At 48.5% G+C, this 25,174-nt stretch overlaps 1 long non-coding RNA gene across 2 annotated transcripts; it reads right to left on the bottom strand.

The window, feature by feature from the left end:
- Positions 1-9,173: 9,173 nt before the first annotated feature.
- LOC120103463 (uncharacterized) lies at positions 9,174-25,113 on the bottom strand. Of its 2 annotated transcripts, XR_005505642.2 has the most exons (6): positions 24,783-25,113; positions 20,900-21,084; positions 17,665-20,167; positions 16,147-16,232; positions 12,905-13,033; positions 9,174-12,811 (listed from the first exon to the last, which is right to left on the bottom strand). It is a non-coding gene; the product is annotated as an uncharacterized LOC120103463 (long non-coding RNA). The 2 variants fall into 2 exon arrangements; XR_010052446.1 differs by having other exon boundaries at positions 12,905-16,232.
- Between the last annotated feature and the right edge of the window lie 61 nt (positions 25,114-25,174).

Below are 25,174 nucleotides of genomic sequence, written 5' to 3'. Positions count from 1 at the left end.
ATAAATTGATCCATAGAGATGTCCTGAGGGGTCTGGAACAAAGAAAGCAGAAGAAATGCTCTGACCACACATGACAAGCTGGCAAGGTGTCCCGGCCAACAGGAAATTTACCCAAGAGATGCTCTGATCGTTGGAGTGGGTGGTAAGGGCTAGACTCTAAGATGCAAGTCCTTTCCTGATGAACTGAGTGACTGTGAACAAGACTCTCTGGGCCTAGCTCTCCTACCCAGTAGCAGCTGGGGACTGGCATGGGACCTTGGCGCAGTGTGCCATGTTTACCATATAAAGTCAATTGCTTGAGTCAGGTCTTCCCTTCCTAATCTCTTGTCACACACACACATGCACATACCGTACACATTCACACACACACACACACACACACACACCATACACCATATACACATACACACACACCATACACACACACCATACACACATACACACACACCATACACACACACACCATACACACATACACACACACACCATACACACTCACACACATACTCACACACACCATATACACACACACACTCACACACACATGTACATACCATACACATTCACACACATACCATACACACATACACCATACACACACACACCATACACACACACACCATACACACATACACACACACCATACACACATACACACACACCATACACACTCACACTCACACATACTCACACACACATATCATACACACACACCATACACACACCCCACACACACACACCATACACACACACATACACACACACATACCACACACACACACCATACACACACATACCATACACACATCATACACACACACATACCACACACACACACACACACTATACATACACACCATACACACACACACCATACACACATACTATACACACACACTATACACACACACCATACATGTACACACACACACCATACATGTACACACACACACACCATACACACACACACACACACACATACCACACACACACTACATACCCCCCCCCCCACACACACACACACAGACTCTCCTGGAGCCTGTCTCCCAACTGCAGACCCAATTTGACTTCCAGATGGAGGACCCTTGACCCTAGCATGCTTACCTGGAGGTCAGGTTACAACAATCTACGCCCTGAGGCAAGGAGAAGAATGACTTCCTTCTGCCAGGGAGTAGGTGGCCTTTTCAAAAAAATCTATTATCTCTGCCTCTGAGCACGAGTGGGTGAGTATGGCTTTGCTCTCATGGACAAAACATGTGTAGACACCTATGCTGCACTGTGTGTGAATTCCAGAGGACAATTTTGCGGAGTCTAGAATCTCCTTCCACTTTTGCATGGGTCTTGGGGGTCAAACTCAGACTGTCAGGCCTGTGAAGAGCACCTTTCTCTGGGGAGCTGTGTCCCAGGCCTGCGACATTTTACACCAGCGTTCGTGCACGGCCACCGATTCTGCTCGTCTCAAACCGTCCATTTCGGAGTTGTCTGCAGCACACCACATAGTGCTTTTCCCAAAACAAAATAATTTTCTCTCCCTTAGAGAGTTGTCCTCTCCCAGTGCCAAACCGGAAACAGTTGAAGATTTGGAATTACTCTGTGCTTTGCTTCTGGCTTGCAAGCTCCCAGAGGTATCAAGGTCAAATATGAGAGAGCAGCTGGTCACACGGCTGTGGACAGCCAGCCTGGGCTAGTCTCGGATGGAGGCGGGAACGTGGGTCAACCTTTAGAAGGAGTTCCTCCTGCGAGTCAAGGTTTTAAACCAAGTATACAATTAGAATGGCCTTCAAGGCTAGCCCACTAGACTTCATCAGCCAGTAAAACAATTACCCCTGTGTTTATTTTTTAAAAGTCAGTGACCTGCGAATAAGCAGCTCTTGACATTGAAGATTGCCAAGTTAAATAACCAGCTCTCGCCCGCCCGACTACAATGGGCTCTAGAGTTCTCCTGCATCGTCGTCACACAGGAGGAATACGCCAGCAAACAGCGCTGCAGAAGGAAGAAATCTGCTCTATGATTTTGTTAGCAGCTTCAGCGGCCAGCAAGGAGATCACTTATGAAAACGGATGCAGTGGCTCCTTATTAAAAATGCATGGATATCCAGTCTCTTGATTGTGGAAATAATCAGCAGACTGTATAATGTAACAAGACTCAGCCACAGAAGGAATTAATTAGGGTGAAATTGATTAAGGAGAAGAGGGCAAAAAAAAAATCTATCTGCTACGATTCGGGCTCCGACAAGACGCTAGCATTCATTCCCACATTCTTTTCAGATTAAGAGCCTCATCCGAATGATCTGCGTGTCATCTGTATCCCAACCCCTTCTCAGCCAGAACGAAATGCAGGCATTTTCAGTAAAAATCAGATAACCTGCTCTTGAAGACTCGGAAAAGAGTTTGGGGGAGGCTGAAGGTTTTATTATCATTTTAAATAAGGGACGGGAACAAGGTCAGTAGTAAGGTCATCTGGGTTGCTTCTAGTCCTGAGCACTGGACACAGGTCTGTTAGGTTTCCCTAATGCTAAAGGAAGCATGGATCACGGATGCTTACGAGGCAGCCTCCTGACTACTGTGGTAGTAACACAATGACAGGTAGGGGGACCTTCACATACTCCATTGCTTGCCTTGAAACAGAGTCCAGTCAAACCAGAGACCCAGACAGAATTATCTACCATCTACTGAAGGGCCGCTGGGCACAGGGACTCCACCAGTCTCGGTAATGGGGATAGGGCTCACTAACAAGCTGCTACTCTATTCCAAGCTCCAAGCTCCCTCTCTCTCTCCTGCAGCTGTTCTAAGACAGGAGATGTGGCCACACCATTGATTTTTCTCTTTCTGTTTGCTTCCATTAGTAACTGCTCTGAGTCCCTGGCTCTCCCTTCTGCTGTGCTTATGCATGGCACAGGTCACTGGCCTTCCCCTGCCCCTCCCTCTGTGGACTGCTGTCCCGCCTCACTCAGTCCCTCGCTGAGAGGGTGGGGTGCATCATTTGTCTAGGAAGCATCTGGAGGGCTCTCTGCACGCTCTCCAGCCGCTCCGGCTCACCCCCTGGAACTGTCTGGTTCCGTTCCACCTGGGGCAAGGGCGGAGGTTCGAAGTCACCAGCCTTATTGGCACAGTGAGGTGGATAGAGAGGGAACATCAGGTCTTCATTTTGCCTATGATGTTCGTCTCTCTTGGCTCCATTTTCCCTAGAGATTGAGCCTTTGAGCAGACAGAGCAGGACTATCAAAACAGGAAACAGAATCCAACCCTGTCTGGGCACGTTGTCAAGTAATGTCCCACCAAATAAAGAAGCCTTGCCCACCAGAGGCAACTGTGTTAGAAAACCCAAGAAGAGCCTGCAAGTGGGACCTCTTCCTGATCTTACAAGGAAGCTATCCGAGGTACTCCCATGCCCACACAGCCACACTGCCACTCTCGACCGCTTCAAGCACGGCCGGGCAGATGACCCAGGAGGGTACTGGGACTATCTTGAGTAGAGGACCCATTACTCAAAGGCGGGGAAGATCCAGACCCCTCCTTAAATTGCAACCTCTAGGGGCACTGCCCACACCATCCTGCTCACTGAGCTTCCCACACCACCCCCATTGTCACAATGCAGGACTTTGAATGACAAAGGAGGAATTCAGAGAGGAGGAAGGTGGCTTTTCTCTCAAGGATTAGGCTTCATGTAAATTTAGGATGCAAATGATTCTGTGGGAGCAGGGACAGCAGGGAGGAGACAGCCCCCAAATACAGAGAGTTCTGAAGTACCTAGAGTACCTAGAATATCCTTGCCCTGTACACACAGCTACAGCCAATCCTTCCTTCACCCCCTGCACACTCTTTGCTTTAACCAAGATCTGACTTGAGCCTTTGCCTTAGTAAAGAGGATGCAAGAGAAATGTGACCCTTGCTGTCAAAAGTGTCACCAGTTGGGCAGATAAGATGGTTCAGAGGGCAAACATACAGGAAGGCCTCATGGCCTTAATTAACTCCGCAGAAGCCACATAAAAGGGAGAACGTTTTGGTGTGCACCTGTAACCCCATCATTCTTACCTTGAGATGGGGTAGCCTTCCAGTCACTTGTCACGAGGGGAAGACTGAAGGTCGACCCCAACGTGTGGGAAAATCAGCCTCTAGCGTTTGTATTGAACTCCAACCTCGAGTTGCATTTGGGGGTTCTCCCGGTAGTTAAGACTCACTTTGAGACTTAGATAGTCTATCTTCCCAGTACCCTCCTGGGTCATCTGCCCGGCAAGCCGGGGTCTCCCCACTACCAAGACGAGGGACAACCAAGTGAGCTCGTAGGCCTGATTTAAAGCACATTAGGGAATTCTAGGATAGGCGACCTCTATGTTAATCTGTTGAGTCTGGGGGCTGGAAACTGCTGCTGGGGAAGTCTGGAAACTGCTGCTGACCCTTTGTCCTTGCCTCAGGCCAAGTGACAGGGCAGTTTATGATGGTAGGGCAGATTAGTTGCCTGAAGCCTGGGGTTTTTTTCCTAGTAACTGACTTGCCTGAGCTTGCCTGGGCCTGTCCAGTTCTTAGGCACAGTCTCCTAACCGCCAATATGAAGCCTGTCATGGAATCAGACCAGTCTTCTCAGTTACATGATCAAAGAGAAAGTCCAGCTGGGCAGTGGTGCCTCATGCCTCTTGTGGTGGTTTGAATATCCTTGGCTTATGAGAAGTGGCACTACTAGGAGGTGTGGCCTTGTTGAAATAGGTGTGACCTTGTTGGAGGAAGGTGTTACTATGTAGGCAGGCTTCGAGGACTTCTAGTGCTCAATCTCCACCCAGTATGAAAGATTCCCCTTCTGCTGCCTGAAGATCAAGATGTAGAACTCTCATCTCTCTCTCCAGCACCATGTCTGTCTGGATGCTGCCATGCTTCCTGTCATGATGATAATGGACTGAACCTCTCAAACTGTAAGCCAGCACCAATTAAATGTTGTCCTTTATAAGAGTTGCCTTGATCATGGTGTCTCCTTACAGCAAGGAAACCCTAACTAAGACAACTTTATTCCCAGCACTCAGGAGGCAGGGGCAGGCAAATCTCTGTGAGCTCAAGGCCTGGTCTAGAGAGTGAATTCCAGGACAATCATGGTTCAATCCTGGTTGTCAATCGTGTCTCAAAAAACAAAACAAAACAAAATGTGAAAGTTCTAGCCAGGTATGGACATACACACTTGTAATCACAGCCGTTGGGAAAGTGAAACAAGTGGATTGTTTTGAATTTAAGTCTAGTCTGGGCTACACTACAGTGTGTTCCAAGCCGATTTGAGATGCATGGTAAGGATCGGTCTCAAACAATAACAAGGGAGGTTCTCTGTACCCAAGCCCTGTAATGACACAGGGGCCTTTAAGCAAGGGGACTGGTGTGACTCCCACGTGCTGCATTTGCTGAAGGTCCTTTTCTTGCCCTCTTAGAGCCTGTGGGCATAGCAGGCGTGGCCTGTGGCATGGTGGGCGTGGCCTGTGGGTATGTGGGCGTGGCCTGTGGGCAGCGCTTGGACTGTACTTACACCATGGAAATCCCAGCACCAGATGCTGACTTTGTCTCCTAGGAACCTGGAGCCTAGGGCAGGGAGCTATTTTGACTGTACCATAGCTGAAAGGGAAGTAGTCCTAAGGTAACCCTGCTGAGCTGCCTCTCTCCTGGGTCCTCAGGCCCTCTCTCCTGCTTGCTAAAGGCATAGTGAACAGAAGATGGTGGACTCTGGTTTAGATTTTGAAATTGCTCATCTGTAGGTTCCCTTAAATGGTTCTTCCCTTGGCACTAGAATGTTCACTGAATCCCAGACCTGACCTTCAATAAATCTGCTCTATGGTACGTTTCTTGCTGGTTGTTTTTTGTTTTTGTTTTTTTCTTTCAATTAAATCTCATTGCACGGGGCTGGGGATTTAGCTCAGTGGTAGCGCGCTTACCTAGGAAGCGCAAGGCCCTGGGTTCGGTCCCCAGCTCCGAAAAAAAAGAACCAAAAAAAAAAAAAAAAGGGGGGGGGTGGTTGGGGATTTAGCTCAGTGGTAGAGCACTTGCCTAGCAAGCGCAAGGCCTTGGGTTCGGTCCCCAGCTCCGAAAAAAAAGAAAAAAGAAAAAAAAATCTCGTTGTACAACATTTTGATTTTTTCCTGGGAAAATTTCAAACATGGGACAAAGTTGAAAGGACAGTACAGAAAACTTAGAAATCCCTCATCTATGGGGATGGAGAGATGGCTTAGCGGTTAAGAATACTGGCTGCTCTTCCGAAAGACCCAGGTTCCGATTCCCAGCACCCACATGGTAGCTCACAGCTGTCTGTTACTCCCGTCTCAGAGGACCCCAAGCTCTCACACAGATGTACATGCAACCAAAACACCAATGTCTGTTAGGTTAAAAGAGGTAAATCACTGAATAAGAAAAGGAATCCTTCATCCACACTCACCTTTTCTTTCCTGTTTTAAGACAAGCTTTTTCTGGGTACTCCTGGCTGCCCTGAAACTAGCTCTGTAGACCAGGGTAGCCTTGAACTCACATAGTGTACTCCACTACCACCTGGCCTTTCCTTTTCTTTTTATTCTTTTGGATTCACCACCTGTTATCTATTATTCACACTATTATTTGTATGCATACGTGCTCTCGATATACTCGTGTACCTATATATATGACATTTATGTATTTGTTGATGTATGTGGGGAGAGGTTATTTGTTTTGCTTAATCACCTTGAAAGCCACAGGTCTGAGGACACTTAAATATTAAGAACAGAAACGTGCATCCTATAACTCCTGTTATAACTATGATGTCATTGTCCCACACAATAAATTTGACGTTGGTACAGTAATATTAGTTAACCTAGAAGATAGACTTAAATTTCCCTGATTCTCCAAAAATATCCTTTATGGCATTTTGGAAACGCAGACCACAATCAGGTTTTGCATGGTGTTTTTAGCAGTCTCCTTAGATCTTTCTAGAACAGTGTTCTGGTTTCTATAACATTGACATTTTTGAAGAGTCCAAGTGAGTTTTTCATAAAATATCTCATAATCAGTGCTTGGGTTTTTTTATTCTGATTAAAAATGCGTGGCCAAGAATATCCTGTAAGTGTTACAGATCTAAGGGGAAAGGTATCCTGGCAGTTGGGAGCCAAGGAATACCACGAAGTCATAACAGGCAAGAAACCTCACACAAGAGAAACAGGGAGAATAGAGGAGGGTGGCCGCCTCCGTGTGCGCAGGGTAGGGATGGGGGGGAACTCAGCAGGAGACAGGCTTTGTGTAGGACTTCTCGTGGGTGGAGCTTTCTAGGGTAGCCTAGGATTGGTTGGGTTTTGTGACTTGGTCTTGAGTTTTTACTCTGTAGGGTAGTGGTTGGCCTCCTGCATTAGAGGGGTTGGGTCCAGTCATTAGGGCTCTTAGAGTGTTCTGGGGTAGATAGGGGCAGTTGGAGGCCCTCAGCCTTGAGACTTAGCTTGTTTTGTGCCCCAAAGGGCTTGGCTTGGCCCTTAAAGTATTCTAGGGGACGGTCCCTACCATTCCCACGCCTTGAGGGGCTTACCGTTCACTACAAAGGTGATGTCCTGCCATCCCATGGTGTGTACTGTGTCCAGAGACACTATAGATTTTTGTGCCACCAGCGGTGATACTGAGCTGGGTCAGTTAGCTGAGGAAAACACTATATCCCCACAGTTGGTCCCCGACCTAAGGACCATGTAACACTTACTGACAACTTGATAAACTTTAAGAGTCTTTCAGGGAGAGAACGAAGTCTTCTCTTTTAGAAGAGACTGTAATACAGTTTTCAAGACTTTTCTCTGCAGATTACCTTGTTTATTCACTCAGCTCCCGAGGGAGACTTTTTTTTTCCCCTGCTGGAATGAGTGCAGACTCGCACTGAGCTCGGGCTCTCTGAAGTTGGATCTCCAACGCACCGTTAGTAAGTGCTTTACAGCAAACAACTTAACTTCGCCTGTCTCCGCGCCTGTAGGATGAAATGATAGTGCTTTCCTCCCATAGATGTTCTGAGCACTAAATAGAAACATTGAAGGGAAAATGCTTGGTTCCTAGGGGCATAAATGACTAAATAGCCCTGGGTTTGGTCCCCAGCACCGAGTAAGAAAGCTAGGGAGGGGGGGAAAAGAAGAAAAGAGAAACAGGACATGCTTGGTATTGTGATTATCATATAAAACATTCAAAACTGAAAAGTGCTAGCGGGGAGCTAAGCACATACATGAACATATGTGCACATGCATAGTCAGCATTTACATATCAGTGCAAATGTTTAGGAAGGTCATGGTGTAGCCTGTGGTTACCGGTCTGCATTCCCAATAGAGCTCAGATCCAAAGCGCTATCTACTGGCCCCCTACTCTGAGTCATCTGACCATGGTCTGCACACCATCAGGTCAGTACCACCTTTATCCAAATCATCTGAACGGTGTGTACAGAAATTAGACTTCATCTTACTTACCCGTAATTTCAAGATGTATGAAGTTAACCTCCACTGCATTCGTTGGACAAGGTTGGCCCTTGGGTCCCTCACCCAGACCCTATCTCCCAGACCCCTTGGCTCACTGTTGCTGTGTTGCTTGAGAATCAGCATCACGTGGGACATCCGTTACCACACGTCCAGCAGGCACACGAGCTAGATACTGCTGTATAACCTCGAGCATGCCTCCCCCTTGCTGTGCGTGCCCATACCCTAGACCAGAGACAGAATGGTCCTTGGTTAAAACTGAATGACTTTAGAGTTCAGGACATGTAGGGGTCTCTGGAAAACCCTTGTTGGCTCATCTCTTCCCTCTCGTCTCCCTTCCTTTCTCTCTTTCTAGGGATAGAACCCAAGGCCTCATGATGCTTGACAGGCACTCAGCTACAAGCTATACCTCCAGCCCCATTCCTATCTTTTATTTTGAGATGGGTTCAGCCATGTCTGTCATGTAGCTCAGGCTACCCTCAAAGGAAGTAAGAGAGAGCTTATTTTGAATCAAATATTAATGGCCACTAATTAAAGCAAACTTTTAAAATTTGTGTACGTGGGTTGCCCTCCCCTAAGGAGATTGCGAGGTCAGTATTGGATGTGAGAAGACAAGGCTTTCATAATCTAAGCATAAGGAGTTAGTGACCTCCTGAAATGAAGACACAGTGGCAAGGCGGGCAGAGCGAGGTCGTCATCGGTGGGCATGTAAACGTTTGAAACAAAGGTAGGCTTGCAAGATGGTCATTACAACCTTTTGAAACAAAGGCATATTTACTGCTTCTTGAACAGACCGTGCAGAACCATTTGTAGGTAAGGTTACAGGTGGGGGCAGAGCCCAATCCTTGAGAAACAAATGTAATCATAGGTAGGCATAAATGTAATCATAGGTAGGCATAGTTTGTCTTTGCCGTAAGATGGTTATAAGCCCAAGATGGGGGCAGGCTGGCTGGTTCATCACATGGCCCAGGATCCTGGGATCCAGATTATTCTGAATAGCACGAATATGGAAGCAGTTACATGTACTTTTAAAGTCACCGAATAAAAGAAAGTTTTAAATCAGCGCATTTCCTAAAGATTGGTGACAACCTCAGGTAGGCGTGCTATGGCAAAGCAGGGGGCTTCTGCTGCAGGTTCTAGACATGAGCTGACTCTTTGCCTTGGTGTGGGTAGAAGCCGGTGGTCGTTACATCAATATATTCTGAGGCTTTTATCCGACAGTGGAGGGGATCTTCTATGTCGGCCACAGATGACTGATAAATGACTACCAAGGAGACTAACGATAGCCAAAATAACATGGCTTCAAATATGCAGCATTTCAACTCAATAACCAAGCTTAATCAATAACCAATCAATCGTGTAGAATCTTTGGCTTTGTGTATTTTTCCTGGAACTGGAGAGCCTCTAGCTTTAGCCTCCTGCATGCTGGGATTACGGAGCCACCAGCCACCTCCACCCCATGGCTTGGTCATTGGAGATTTCCATTCCTACTTCCCACTCAGGACTGTAGCTGTCACGAGGGAAACCAACATCAGCAAACTAGCCATTGCCTCAGGTCGAAGGTCTCCATCCCCTGTGACAGGCTGGTCACTGCTGAGAAATGATTCTTCCTTGCTGCGGCTGTAAGCACTGGGGCCCAGGGGTCGGGGATATCTAGTGGGGAGGAAGGGGGTGATATTCTTGATGTGGAGGATGAGGGACACGTTGTGCTATTAAAATCGCCCAGGTGGGAGGACAAGGACCTGACGGGAGACTGAGGGATGCTTCCAGCTGGGGTGATTGGAAGGGATCCCTCCCTTCAGGACAGGGCTGAGGAGGCTGCAGAACCTCTGAATATTTCATTAATGGAAAATTGGATTGGGGGTGTGGAGTGGAGGGCTTGCTCACTCGGGATGGGGATTCTGGTTTCACGGGCAGCATACCAGACAGCTGATCAGGCCACAGGAGAGAGTCTGTCTCCCTCCTTGCTTCTTGGCTGTGGACAGGAGATGCCTTCTCTTCCCAGGGAGGTCACCTGTGTTTGTGCTCTGTGTCTGAGAAGATGAGTGAGTCCTACCCCCAGCCCCACCCAGCCAGCTCCCAACGCCGCAGGGTACCAAAGTGCAGACACAATGTTCAGACCCATTGCGTGGCAACCCTAAGTTAAGAACAAAGGGACCATGGGCGCCACTGCCCCGGGAGATGGCTAGGGGAAACAGACTTACTAATGAGTCTCCTTCTGTGGAACCCTCAGAGCACAGTGGAGAGCACTGGTTAAGGCAGCCACCTGGGCCTGAGCTTTGCGGAGGAGATACCCCACGCTGAGGAAGCCCCAGACCAAGAGGAAAGCAAGCTGCTGCCAGACACCAAATGAGGGCCAGCTTCTGGCAGGATCTGTGAGCTTATTCTACCTCCCAACAGATGGGACTCCAAGAAGATGGCAGCTTCCAATTCCATAGACACAGGCATTCCAGGTGGGAATGGCTGCAAAAGGATTCGTTCTATGTGCAGAACTCAGGTCGTGAAGGATGCTTAGCCACTTAGCCTGGGAAAGCCTCCAAACAGCAGTGAAAAGGGCGGCATCCAATGATCTCCGTCTTTCTCCCTCACTGGCCTCTCTGTCCCGACTTCTGTGTGACCTAGTCACAGTGCATCAGCTTAACCACCGAGGGCACATCTCCACTGTGAGCCAGGCACCATCATGCGCCTTGAGGAGACAGCAAGGAATGGGACAGAAGTTACTGGCCTGGAGCACTGGGGAGAGGGTAGTGGAGGAGATGAGCAAGACTCTAGTAACCAGTACAGAAGTGACAGAGATCAGTGCCAATGAGAACAGATGCTGTGACAGTAATACAGCACAGGATGGTTGTTGTCGTTGCTGTCGGTGGAGGTGGTGGTGGAGGTGGTGGTGGAGGAGGTGGAGGTGGAGGTGGAAAAGGTGGAGATGGAGGAGGTGGAGGAGGAGGTGGAGGTGGTGGAGGTGGAGGAGGTGAAGGAGGTGGAGGAGGTGGAGGTGGAGGAGAAGGTGGAGGTGGTGGAGGAGGAGGTGGAGGAGGTGGAGGTGATGGTAGAGGAGGAGGTGGAGGTGATGGTGGTGGAGGAGGAGGTGGAGGAGGTAGAGGTGGAGGTGGAGGTGTATAGCTCAGGTATCAATACCTACAGGCTCAGGGTGAGTCTCATTCTCTAGCCTGCAGCTCACAATCCCCCAACCCTGCCCCAAAGCCTTTCTTCCACATCAAAGGAGTTTCTTGCCACTGAGATGTCCCTCAGCCAATTCCCAGCTCTTTCTGTGCCTCCTGCTGAGCCTGCTTCTCCATGAACTCCCGAGGAAATGACCCCACTCCCCCTATTTCCAGTCTCTTCTTGGCCTTCATGGGTTCAGAACAATGAAGGACAGCCCTGGAACTGGCCTTGGGATTAGGGCTGCACAACTTCAGTCTGCTTCAGGAAGTCACGGAATGGATGACACCACTAAGATGCCTTTGCACTTGACGTGAGACAGAAGAGAAGTCTGTCCTTCCTCTCACTGGAGGATGTGAGGCCTGGGAGGGCAGCGGTCTGAGAGTCCCAGTGACCAGATGGGCTGTGGAAGAGTGGGAAAAGCCTGATGACAGAGACCAGTGCTGTTCTTAGGCTGAAAGAAGCCCTGAGTGAACTTGGTGTCCAACAGAGGCCTTGTTATCCTGAGAGGTGGTTCTTCAGCCTGCCATTTTCACAGAGCGCATGCCCACCCTGGAGACAGCAGGGCAAGGTCCTTTCTGGACAGAAGCAGACGTGCCTATGTCTTTCTGTGTTAAGTTCTTCCTTTGTCATCAAAGAACACACACACACACACACACACACACACACACACACACACACACGCACGCACGCACGCATGTGCGCGCGCACAAGCTTTAGCAAGCAGATATGTGTTTCTGAGCATGTCAAAAGAAGTTTGGCCATGGTGGGAGAAGAGGCAGGTCTGCCAGGAGAACCCTGATAATGCAGCAGACAGCACAGGTCCTGCAGGGTACAGTGCAGGCAGGCCCTGCAGCAGACAGGCCCTGCAGGGTACAGCACAGGCAGCCCTGCAGCAGACAGCACAGGCCCTGGGAACCAAATCTTGGACGGGCATGGGTTTTCATGATCACTTCTCTGAGTTCTTCTCTATGGAGCTGTGGCTGGTAGGGGCACAAAGGCCCCATGCAGAGAGCTGGAGTACATTCAACTTCCCCATTTCAAGCCTTTCCTGGAGGGAGGTTAAGTCCTTGCCTTGTTTCCTGCCATCACCATCTGTGACCTGAGTGTTGTATCATCTTACAGGACAAAGGCCCTTACTGCAGACCGAGCCCAGGCTGGTTCCGACAGTCAGTGAAGGGGACAGGCTGGGACCACAGCAGGAGCTGACCCAGAGGCAGGTACTGGAAAGGAGAAAGTACAGGGTTTGCTGACAAGCCACTGAGCAGATGTTCCTCCTCTTGTCAGCCCCAAAGATCCTGCTTCCCGGAACTCACCTCCTGGTGCTCCATCATGGGGAGAACAATGAATCCTGGTCCTGCATCCAGAGACTGATAGGTCCTCAGGGTCACGAGCCAGCCCCTGTCCGCTCCTCTCCAGCTTGGAGTTAAGGTTCTTTGAGGTTGCTTTAGTTTTAGTTTAGTTTAGTTTAGTTTAGTTTAGTTTAGTTTAGTTTAGTTTAGTTTGGAGGGACAAATGGTCAAAGAGAGGGACTTATTATGTAGTCCAGACTGGCCCCAAATTCTCCTTCAGTCTCCAGAGTAGTGAGATAGGCAAGCAACCCCATACTTTTCAGACTCTCTCTCTCTCTCTCTCTCTCTCTCTCTCTGTGTGTGTGTGTGTGTGTGCATGTGTATGCGTGTGTGTCTGTCTCTGTGTGTGTGTGCGTGCGTCTGTCTGTCTGTCTCTGGGTGTATGTCTGTGTATTATGTGTCTGTGTGTGTCTGTGTCTGTGTGTGTTTATCTATGTATCTCTGTGTGTGTCTGTGTGTGTCTATCTGTGTGTGTCTCTGTGAGTGTGTGTGTCTGTGTGTGTTTATATATGTGTGTGTCTGTGTGTCTGTGTGTGTTTATCTATGTATCTCTCTGTGTGTCTGTGTGTGTGTGTATCTGTGTGGTTGTCTGTGTGTGTATGTATGTCTCTCTGTGTATGTCTGTGTATGTGTGTCTGTGTGTATCTATGTATGTGATGTCTGTGTGTATCTGTGTGTGTCTGTGTGTATCTGTGTGTGTCTGTGTGTGTCTGCATGTGTGTCTGCATGTGTGTGTCTATGTATGTGTCTGTGTGTGTATGTGTATATATGTGTCTGTGTGTGTATGTGTATGTGTATATATGTGTGTGTGTGTATTCATGTGTGTCTATGTGTATATACGTGTCTGTGTATGCGTCTGTGTATTTGTGTGTGTATGTGTGTGTCCTTCAGTGATGGGCAGAGGGAGGGAAACAAGCAGAGAGAGTTGTGGAGGTTTAGGATACGAGCCCCAGGAAACGGCTTACCCTAAAGTGAGCCAAGCATTAGGACTGAGGCTGAGATGCTGGACCCTGGCCAACATCCTTAAAGGGGAAGACAAGGAGATGGGATGTGTAGTACCTGCCCCAGAAGGATCCTGGGACACTAACCAAGATGAGCCAAGCCCCAGGCTTGCACCCACCAAGAGGGTGGGGGAGGGTCAGGTGGGACCAGACCAGAAGCATGCTTGAAAACCTGTCTTTGAACCCTGGACAAAAGTCTAGACACACCCCTCAAGCCCCAAGAGGGACTGATTGATGCCAGCATACACAGATTGGTGATCTGTGTCTCCTAATTCTCAAAAGAACCCAGGATAGAAATCATGGGGACAGCCTGGGTACCGGAAGAATAAATTGGCAGCCATGAAACCTTGAGGGACTTGTTCATGGGTCTATCCTTTGGGCATATCATGGAGGTTAGACTTCAGAGAAGTGACAAGAAAGAGGAACACTTCTCTGATTTCACAGAGCAGAAATTACTTCAATTTCAGGTTCAAGATGATACAGGATCTGAGGCTACATTTGTGCAAATCAGATCTTTCAGAGATTTCATCTAGGCAGCCTCCAGCTGTATGGTGAAGAACTCAGAGCTTGCCTCGAACCCTCTTCTCCACACACACCTTCCTTCTACCCACTGCAGAGCCCTCTGCCTCTGCCTCCTTCTCCTCCCCCACCTCCCTTTGAGCCGGAGAATGTGGGAACACAGAAATATGACTGCAGGAGCCTCCGGGCACAGTTCCTCAGAATGAGAAGCTGACAGACCTGACCCACAAAGTTCTTGCAGCTCCAGACCTATTCTCTGCCTTTCCATGTAACCAGAGAAACAATTCGATTATGTCTGGTGTCCTCTACCCAGACAATCTTAGATCAGAGCAGAGCTGCTGCCTTGTATGGCCGGGGCGTGAGGGGCCCACTCCCCTTGGACCAGCCGTGCATCTCTCCTGAAGCTGCTTCTTCTGTGCACCTCTCCTGAAGCAGCTTCTTCTGTCAGAGCCCCTAGCACTGTTTATCAATCTGGGAGAGTAAACACACTGAGAAGCTGGGCTGTGTTTCCTCTTACTGTTGCTCCTCAGTATGTTTGAGCTTTATGTAATTCTCGTGTGAGTGGGAAGCCTGAGTTGGTGGAAATCCGGGTTGAGCATCCAGAATATGCAGTTCCCTGGATAGCCACCAAGAGGGGACTGAAGCAGAAGACATGATGTCACCTTCAGGGAGGAGACTTTTCAGCTGTCTGGAGCAGGGAGTGAGGACAAAGGAGAAGAACTGCTGGCCTCAAACCTCAAGGAGAGGCCAGAACACCTTTCTGGGCTGCAGTCCAGCCTCTGCTTTGAAAACAAAGCTTCAAATGAGGTGCAGTGCAGATTCTGGGCTGCCAGATCTTAGTGGCCCTAGGGACAGCCAGCTCCAAGCAGCCTGGAAGGTCTCTGGGCATCCTGTGCCCCACCCACAGATACCAGGAGCCCAAGATACGTAGCCAATGCAGAACCAGACCTAAGATAACTCAAGGGTCACCAAGCCAGGTCTTTCTAGATCTTTCTCTCACTAAGTGGGGGGAGGGGGACAGGGTAGGGAATAGGGACCTCCACCCATTCACGAAGAGCCCCTGTGTCCCTTTAGTCCTTGGCATGGTAATTAATGGCCAGGAAGCTCTACATCAGCCTCTGCGTCAGCTAATGTGGCAGGAGCTCCCTCCTGACAGCAGAGTAATAAGAAATTTGCTAATGCAATTTATCACTTTAAAAAGCCGTATGTCGGCGGGTATGGGCCCTTCTCTGCAGCAGCCAGAGTAATTGTCAGAGCAGAGCAGCCAGCAGCTCCGGGAAGGGGGTGTGGATGTCTTCACTAAATCAGTGGTGCACAGCAGCGGGCAAGGTGGAGGAGGGCTGCTGGGGGCGGGGTGGTGGAAGGCCACTGCAAGCCCCCACCGCAAGCCCCCAGCTCTCCCACTCCTAGGAAGTCAACCTGGGCTAGCCTAAGAACCCGTTAAGAGCCAGCTAGGCTCTGAGCTCCAACCCTGCCCCCTCGGAGCTGCGAGAGCCTGCGTTTCACTTCCTGCTGCAGAATTAAAATAAGGACGGGTCTGCAGAGACTGCTCTGTCTCCATCCCTGGTGCTGACACAGCAGACCCCACTGGATGGGCACACACGTTTTGTTGTTTTTCTCTCCTAATCCCCTGTAATCCATGACCAGGGTTGTCAGCCCAGAGCCAGGAAAAGATTAGAAGCCCACCTTAGGTCCAACAGGGTCTCCGCTCCCAGGTGAGACAAAAAGTCATTTGTTTCACGTACTCAGTGTCTGGTAAAACCAAGAAGCTTCTGCGGGGGAGAAAAAAAACCAACACAAACAAAAAGCACTGTAGTGTGCTGTAGCTTCAAACTCTCCATTTTCCCCTAACACAAATTCACAGAGGCACAGAGGAAACAGCTGCCCACGGTGGGAATGGAGCCCAGGGCAGGGAAAGGCTGTGGTAGAGATAAAATGTCCACATGGCTGGAGTCCCCATAGCTTTCTGGAAAGGGTCTCACTCTCCATCCGTGGGGATGATAAAAGTTGGGGAGAGGTTAAGATTCCTGTCGCCAGCACCCCATGAGACATTGAAGCCAGTATCCCCTCCCCAACACCCCACGCCCATCCCCTCACCCTCACCCCCCACCCCCATTTCAGCCTTTCTCTAAAAGGAGGGTTTTTGTTTTGTTTTGTTTTTGAAATAGGTTCTTATGTATCCCAGGATGGCCTCACACTGGCTATGTCGTGGAGGATGGCCTTGAACTTCTGGTCCTCCTGCCTTCAACTTCTCAAGTGCTAGTAGGACGGCAGTCTGTGCCATCATGCTGTGTTTGTGAGGCCTTGGGGATCGAGCCCAGGGCTCCATGTGTGCTAGGCAAGCACTTACTCTATCAACCAGCTAGTGTTCTAGCCCCTTAAGCAAATTTTGATCCTAATTGTTCCCTGCCCTCTACATCCATGGTTCGGATTTGGGATAGAAGATTCAAGCCAGACAAAGGCCAAGGATAATAACTACTAGGAGAAAATGTTGTGCTTTGGTCTGACATAGCCCGATGTGGACAATGGAGACTGCCTTCCCATTCTCTGCCCTGTTAGTGACGTTGAAAAATGCCCAAAGATGGATAGAATTCAGCCTGCGAACTTCACCCAGAGAAGTGGAAGTGAAGCCCCTCCCCCACATTGAACTGACACCACTTGCTTGTTGTCTAGAAAGTTCCGAACATTCTTTCAAACATTTCAGAATGCCTTTTCAACTTTACGAACCCACCTCCTTATTTTATTATTTTTATACGTGTGCACACGTACGCAGATGAACAGGGAGGTCAGAGGCCAACCTCGGGCGTTGTTCCCTGTGAGCTGTTCATCCTGTGTTTCGAGACAGGTCACTAGACTGGCTGACCAATGAGCCCCAGGGATCTGCCTGTCTCTGACTCCCCAGCTTGGGAATTACACATGCGGTTATGCACGGCTTTTTAGCAAACATGGATCTGGGGATTGAATTTTGGACTTTACCAATTGAACTGTCTTCCTAGCCCTTCACCCTTAACCCCAACCCCTTAAATTCTTATTGAGCTGAGCATGGGGGTACACACCTTTTATCCTAGCACTCCAGAAGCAAAGGCTGGAGGATCTCTGTGAGTCCGAGGTCAGTTTGGCCTATGTAATGAGTCCCAGGACAGTCAAGGCTAAATGGAGAGAGACCCTGTCTCAAAAAATATGAATCAAAACCAAACAAAATACCTTATTGGTTTGACTTGTAAGTTTTCTTCTCTTCCTCTCTGTGTATATTTCAGAGGCAATCCTCTGCCAGTTGTATTTGCTTGGTCTTCACAGCACAGCCCAGGCTGGAGTCCGCCTCCCACACTGAGGTTGCAGATTTGTGACACCGTGCCCAGTCCTCCAAATCCACTTTGTTACCATTTCTGCCAGGCTCAAAACAAAGATAATCCTGTTGCTAGTTGGCTAGGGCTGCACTCAATTAATAGATTAGCCCACAGGAAATTCTTCCTTCTGCAGAGGACACAAAATTGTTACTTCTACTCCCATAGGGATTTCAGCCGAGCCTGAGAATTAAATTACCTGAACTGAAGCAGGGCATACAACGATATTTAGGATGGCTTGCATGACATCGGAGCCCACACCCCGCAAGGAAAAGGCAGAGGGCACTGGGAAAGCTGGGAACAGGTTGGGCAAAGATTCTATGTAGATTGTGGAACTGTGCCAGGGCAAGGGGTAGTGGGCTGGGGGAGCCAATTCTGGGTGAGGGGTACTTTTTGTGGCTGGGTTTCATACAGGTTTCTTTCAGCCTTGATTGTGTCTTAGAGCGCATGCTTGACCAGCACAGGAGAGGGTCCTCTGATGGGAGTGTTGGCTCTTCCCTTCAGGAAGGAAATGCAGCATCGGAATCCTTCTTACGTCCAATGTTTTTTCTGCTTTTAATTCATAATCATTCTTCTATCAACGTGGAATATTTGAGGGTGAATATACTTCTACCCTTCAATCTTTACAAAATTGAGCCTTCATAAATTCCACTGAGACAACCTCTTTTTTTTTTTGGTTCTTTTTTTCGGAGCTGGGGACCGAACCCAGGGCCTTGCGCTTCCTAGGTAAGCGCTCTACCACTGAGCTAAATCCCCAGCCCCCTGAGACAACCTCTTATGTAGCTCAGGCTAGACAGAGTCTTTAGAGACAGCCTCTTATGTAGCTCAGGCTAGGCAGAGTCTTTAGAGACAGCCTCTTATGTAGCTCAGGCTAGGCAGAGTCTTTAGAGACAGCCTCTTATGTAGCTCAGGCTAGGCAGAGTCTTTACAGATAGCATCTTATGTAGCTCAGGCTAGGCAGAGTCTTTACAGATAGCATCTTATGTAGCTCAGGCTAGGCAGAGTCTTCTATAGACAGTCTTTTATATAGCTGAGGCCGCCCTTGTCCACTTTAGTTCTTTTTTGTTTGTTTGTTTTGGGGACATGTTTTGATGTCCTGAAATTCACTCTTTACAGACCAGGCCAGCCTCCAACTCACAGAGATCCTCCTGCCTCTGCCTCCTGAGTGCTGGGATTAAAGGAAAATGCTACCACACCTGGCTCTAGATCGGTTCTTAACTTCTTCCCTTGGAGGTTTATTTGCCAAAAACATAAAACAAAAACCCCCAAACAAAGAGCAAACAAAACATAAGGTTTACTGTATTTGAAGCATGGTGGCACTAGCCTGAAACCCTAGTATTCCGAAAGCAGAGGTAGGGGAGTCGGAAGTTCAAAGTCAGTCTAAACTTAAAAGAAATTGCCTCAAACACAGGTACCTTACCTGCTGTGGTGGTAGCTTTCTCTTTGTTGATTATCAACATTTTGAGAGGAAGCTTCCTAGATACCTTAACTCAGAAGCAATAACACAACCGGCTACTGTGATCTCAACTTACACTCCAAGTCCTAGCGTCTCCATGCACAGGAAGGCAATCTCTATTCGAGACTGACCAACCCAGAACTCTCGGTTTTATCCAGTCAGCAGTGAGTGAGAGCTGAGCAAGGAAGGAAGGACCAGGGCGTACACGGTGATAGCAAGAGATGTACGTGATCCTTCAGCATAAGCAGGAAGCCACTCTGACCTCCCGTCTCTCCCTCCTCCCTCTAAAGATTCTCCTGTGACAGACTGCTGGTCCTATGCTCAGAGAAAAGGAGTCCAGATTCAGAAATGTCCCAGATCCTTGTCAGTAAAGCAGAGTCCTTTTGTTCAGTCTTTTACCTAAGCATAAAAATAATTTTCCCTGGGTCTTTGGCTCTTCTCGTTTTATTTTTGTTTCTTCAAAACAGGGTCTTACTGTTATTACATTTACACATCTGAGTGTGTGTTCACATGCACATACATAGGTAACTGTATGTACATGGACATGTGCTTATGCAAATGCGTGCATGTGTGTGCATGCATGTGGGTATGTGTATATCCATGTATATGCACACATGTGCTTATGAAATTTATGTATGAATGCACCTACATGGGAAACTATATGTGCACTCACACATGTGTGTTTGTGTGTGCATACAAGCACCATGGTATACATGCAGGGCTCACAGGACAGCTTTCAGGAGCTGGCTCTCTCTTTCCACTGTACTGAGGCACAGTTTCTCTTGCTGTTTCTGCTGCTGTAGTGCATGTGTGAGGCTGGCTGATCCTCCTCTCTCTCTCTCCCATCACACCTAGGAGTGCCAGGATTACAGATGTGCGGCCAATCCAGCTGTTGTACTTCATGACTCTGGGGAATCAAACTCAAGCAATCAGGTTACAGAGCAACAGTTTTTCCCGCTGAGCTATCTCCCCAGCCCCAAGCCTTCATTTTTGAAGGCTTCAGTGTCACACACAGTTTTGGTTAAATCCCTTTTTTTTTCTTTTATCAATCTTTTGTTTCAGAAGGATCAACTGTGACCGTTGTGATGGATGAAAAGCTTTTTGTCCCCTACAGAGGAAGAGTAAGGAACATGGATGCAATCGAGGCAAACCATGCCCTTCCCCACACTCTCCTGGCTAGAGCTCCCCACACTCGGGCTAGAACCACAGCCCGTGTGATCCTACAGTTTAGATGGGTGTTACGCTCGGTTTAACGCTATTATGTTGGCATACTGGAATTCCTAATTATTTGAACAGGAGACCTCAAAATAATATAGGTAGTCCCACCCCCTTGTGGCACTTTGAGCTTCAGAGCCAATAAGGAGCAGCCCAAGTCACATTTGAGGTTGACTAAGGGGTCAGTTTTCAAGCCCAAGCAAAGCTGGATGCAGGCTCTTTGGCAGCCACAGGTGGTGCCTTCTCTCCACATCCAGCACCCGGCCAGCCTCATCTCCACCTGCAAATAGGCCTGGATGATTTGTTTTTAAGGAAACCACCTCGGGGAGCACTCATTTGCTCCCTCCCTCAGCTCCTCCTCCTGGCCTGCCTCCCTCCCGGGGCCTGGGTGTAGTACAGCCCACTTAGCAAACCCTCCACATACCTACTCCCTGCTGTCTGGACTCCCTCAAATCAGGCCTGCTCAGTGCTTCCCAAGTTTAGATCCCAGAAGTGAGCAAAGCAGCTTGTATACTTTCTCTAGACATCTGTCTCTCTCAAGGCTTCCAGAGTGTGCAGACCTACAGGGACAGCCTTCCAGATCAAGTCTGAGGTCTGAAGAAGCCGCCACTGCCGAAGAAAAGGGAGTCTGGGTATAATCTCTGAGTTACTTAGAGGGCAAGCCTTGCGGATCTAGCTGGTCCTTCCAGCCAGAAAAGTTAGGCTACTAAGGACCTCCTTAGTCCCCTGTTATTCTCCCCTTTGTTCTGGAGAATGGAATAGGCTTAGGAGGCCCAGGATACCTGGTTTGCTCAGGCCTGCCTGCAAGGATCAGGCGGCAGAAGTTCCTCCTCAGAAGGAGAAGCCACCTGTTGAGCTCTTCATTTAACAGCATCCATCCATTCATGCATTTATCCCTTCATTAATTCACTACTTACTGAGGGACCAGCTATGCACAGAGCTGTGATGATGTCATGCTGAGACCCATAGGACTTGTCTGGCCTCCAGCAAAGTAGATCCAGCCGGGCTGAGGAAGAGAGAATTGCCTTTCTTCCCTAAGAAAGCAAGATCCCTGCCTGAGGGCGCAAACATGGGGCTCAAGAGGAGATAGGTTGCTGGGAATGCCCTGGCTGCCCAGATTCTCCATGTTCTAGTAGATGGCAGCACGCATGCGCAAGCACACACACACACACACACACACACACACACACACACACGCACACGCACACGCACACGCACACACACACACGGGGGGGTGTCAATAGTAGAATTTAGTAACATGGATTACAGAATGAACCACACATATTATGCGGTCTGACAAGAAGTGTGGAAGAACTGGGTAACAAACGATTCCTGAGATAAACTACTTCACAGGGTACAAGATTTTTCTTTTTTAATGAAAATAAATAAATTGCCCACAGTCCCTATACTGGAAATACCCGGTTCTAGCTGGAGAATTATCCTTGTTAGGAAAGTCACTGAGCCCGATCGCAGCAATGGCAGAACTGGGATTTGAGTCACAATCGTCCTAAGAAACTTGCAATGTGAGGGAGGCAGAAGCATGGAGAGGTCTCCTGTGATTGGTAAGGATAGCAGGGAGTTCTCAGGGGTAGAAAAGAAGGCTGACTGACTGGATCACACAGAGCCCCAAAAGGAAAGTGAGCCCCTCATTATGACAGATGTTCAAAGCCACCAAAGTGGTCTTCTTGGTAACTCTCGGGACTTGGAGGAAGAGGAATGGAGGAGAACAGGACAAGAAGAAGAGGTGGGGCTGGGGCTGGGGATTTAGCTCAGTGGTAGAGCGCTTACCTAGGAAGCGCAAGGCCCTGGGTTCGGTCCCCAGCTCCAAAAAAAAAAAAAAAAAAGAAGAAGAGGTGGGAAGCAACAGAGATTGCCCACAGCAGAAGCCGTAGGGGCCTGAGCTAAGCAGGGGCTTCTGGGAGAGAGAAGAGAAGCCGTTCTTGCCAACTGGCATTTGTGGTCTCTGCTTTTCACACAGCTTGTCCCTGTGCAACCTTCAGATTCCATTTTCTCTGGGACACATGACCTAATCCTAGATGGCAACAGGTCTTTCTCCTGTGCCCTGGCACAGAGCTGGGAGCTTCGGTTCCTAACTCCTCCCCATTGTCATTCCAGATTCCTTTCTCAGGTTATCTGATCTACATCTGAGTCCCTCATTCCCACACAGGCTGTTGTGAGGGCCCCTCGCACTGCATCTTCCCTGCTCATGGCTCTAGCTGATGTCTTTGCACATAATAGGACTCAGTCAATATTCCTTAGTTGCTACTTGGAAGCTCTATGAAGATTTAGAGAGCATTGATGTGAGTTTGGAGAGCCGGTGTATCCCTTGTAGGCAAGATATAAAATAACATCATGTGACAGTAAAAAAGAGATAAGAGGCCCCATATGGTAAGCTCAAGGGCAGGGCAGATGATTCGTGTTAAGGAGAGAATTTATCAGCCGAGATGTTTTTGTCAGAAGGTAGCAAACTCTGGAACCCACATAAGCATCAACAGCAAAGGAACTGATTGTGTCATAGCGGAGGGGCAGTGTTGAGGGAAGTGTTCAGTTCAGCAATTCAAGGAGCACTTTCTATGCCTTCTGCCATCTTTTGCAACAGGTCCCAGACCTTAGCCCAGCTAACTCCATGATGGAAGGACTATTCAGGCTGTAAAGACTCAGCATGTAGACAGCACCACCTGCCAAAACTAAAACAAAGACCTACTCCATCAAAGGCCATGTACTTCTGGGAAAGTCTCTAAATATACTGTGTTGCTGTTAGGCTTCTGTAGTTCCCCTTCTGGCTAACTGTTCTTGTTAACTGAAGTATGTCAAGCCAGAACGTGGTTTTCGTGCTTGAAAGTTCACCCTGAGAAAGGCAAAAGGCCACACTGAGATCCTAAACACCCAGTGTTGTTGCCAACCAGATAATAAAGGCTTTCTATTGGCTTAAACCATGTCTGAGCAGCCTTCTCTGGAGCAAGCCTGGCTCTCCTTGCTCCAGCAGAGAACACATCAAGAACGTAGCAGGAAGACAAGCCTTCCAAAAGCTACTGTTTGCCTCCAGCAAACTCTAGGAAATGAAGGACTTAGAACTTGGACTTTGATGGCAAAAGGCCTGGATTCACACCCCTATTCTGTCCTTTTGGGTCTTCTATGGTGCTGTGTGCCTAGAATGTGATCAAGAACACCCTACCCTGTTTGGGAGTCTGCACAAACTTCAGAAGCCTGGGCATGGATACCAAAACTGGAGCATGCATTTTCATTGTGACTGGAGTCTTGGAGGAACATGGGGTTTTCCCTTACCTTCTCAGTTTCAAGATTTTAACTCCTGTTAGCATAAACTTTGACTGTGGGTGAAATAGGAAGGTCACATGGACTCCAAAAGAGGGTCCATCTACGTGCCCTGTCATCTAGAAATGCCCAAGGAGAGCAAAGACGGACACTAGAGAATGTTGTGGACCTCCTTAGTGGAGAATTTCTCAGAAGTATAAAAGGACTACATATAGTCCCCAGAAGCTACTCATGTTAGGACCTAGATAAATATTAAAGCCTAAAGAAATGTTAAGGCCTAGGTGACTGTTACCCCGATATCCTGCCATTGTAAGGAAATTCCCTCATATGTTTCTACTGTTATTAGGAAACTTCGATGGACTACATGTTCTGTTCTGTTCCGTGCCCTTGGAAACCAATCACAATAGAGGTCAGCTGAACTGTTTTGTGTAGTTACCCACACTAAGCTTGGACCCAAACCAACCACCCAACAGCACTTCCTGCACCTGCCCCTGGGATGGACCCCAACAGAAGAGAGAACCTGCACCAAAATAAGAAGCCATGTGGAATAAGACTTCCGTTTTGAGTGGTGGTCAAATAAACTTTAAGTTCCCAAGACCTCCCTGGGAACGGACATCCTACTTGGTGAAAAAAGACATGCACATGGGTAAGTGACATCCTGGTTGGCAAGTTAGGACATGAATGTTAGACAAGTCCCATCCTGGAAGACAAGTTAAAACATGAATATTACAGTTGACTATCTTCACCAATGAGAGCAGGATAAATGTTTAACAGAGACATGTTCCTAAGGAAATCCTTATTTCCAAAATCCTGATTGGTGAAATAACTTGGCACAGATATTTGTGAATTTGGAGCTTAAACACCCCGTAGAATCTTAATTCAGTGTCATGGTTCAGTTCCCGAATCTGGGCCACAGCCCTGGTCAATCAGTCCTGGGGCGTACGCTCAGTAAATTATCTCTGTCTGACTGAGATCGGTGTTTGTGTGGTTTGTGAGGGGATTCCCGTACCCCAGCACTCAGAAGCATCACCTACTGGAGAAAGCCTACTGTAGGGAGCTTGACTGGCAGGCTTCTGCAGGCAAATGACAACAGAGTGGTTTTGCATAGATTTCCTGCAGCTTCTGGATGGAACCGTTGGCTGCTTCCCCCTTTGTTTTTGCTCTGCATCAGAGTCAGGAGTTGTTCAGGGCACAGAATGAGTGTACACAGATGCTTGTGCAGGCATGACGGTGGTGGTGGTGATGGTGGTGGTGGTGGTGACTTGGAAGGACGCTGCTCCACGTGTTGTGGGTCCATGATCTTTGTCCCAAAAGAGAGGCTTTCCTCCCTAAAGTGCTTAAGGACCTAGAGAGTCACACGAAAAGGCAGAAACACTGGAGAGAACGGCTCAAACGGATTCGAAAACGGTCAGGAACCAGCAGGGTG

Source organism: Rattus norvegicus, chromosome 6, assembly GCF_036323735.1.
Source record: "Rattus norvegicus strain BN/NHsdMcwi chromosome 6, GRCr8, whole genome shotgun sequence".
Lineage (NCBI taxonomy): Eukaryota > Metazoa > Chordata > Mammalia > Rodentia > Muridae > Rattus > Rattus norvegicus.
Note: the sequence above shows the minus strand (reverse complement) of the source record. Positions and strands in the feature narration are given on the sequence as shown.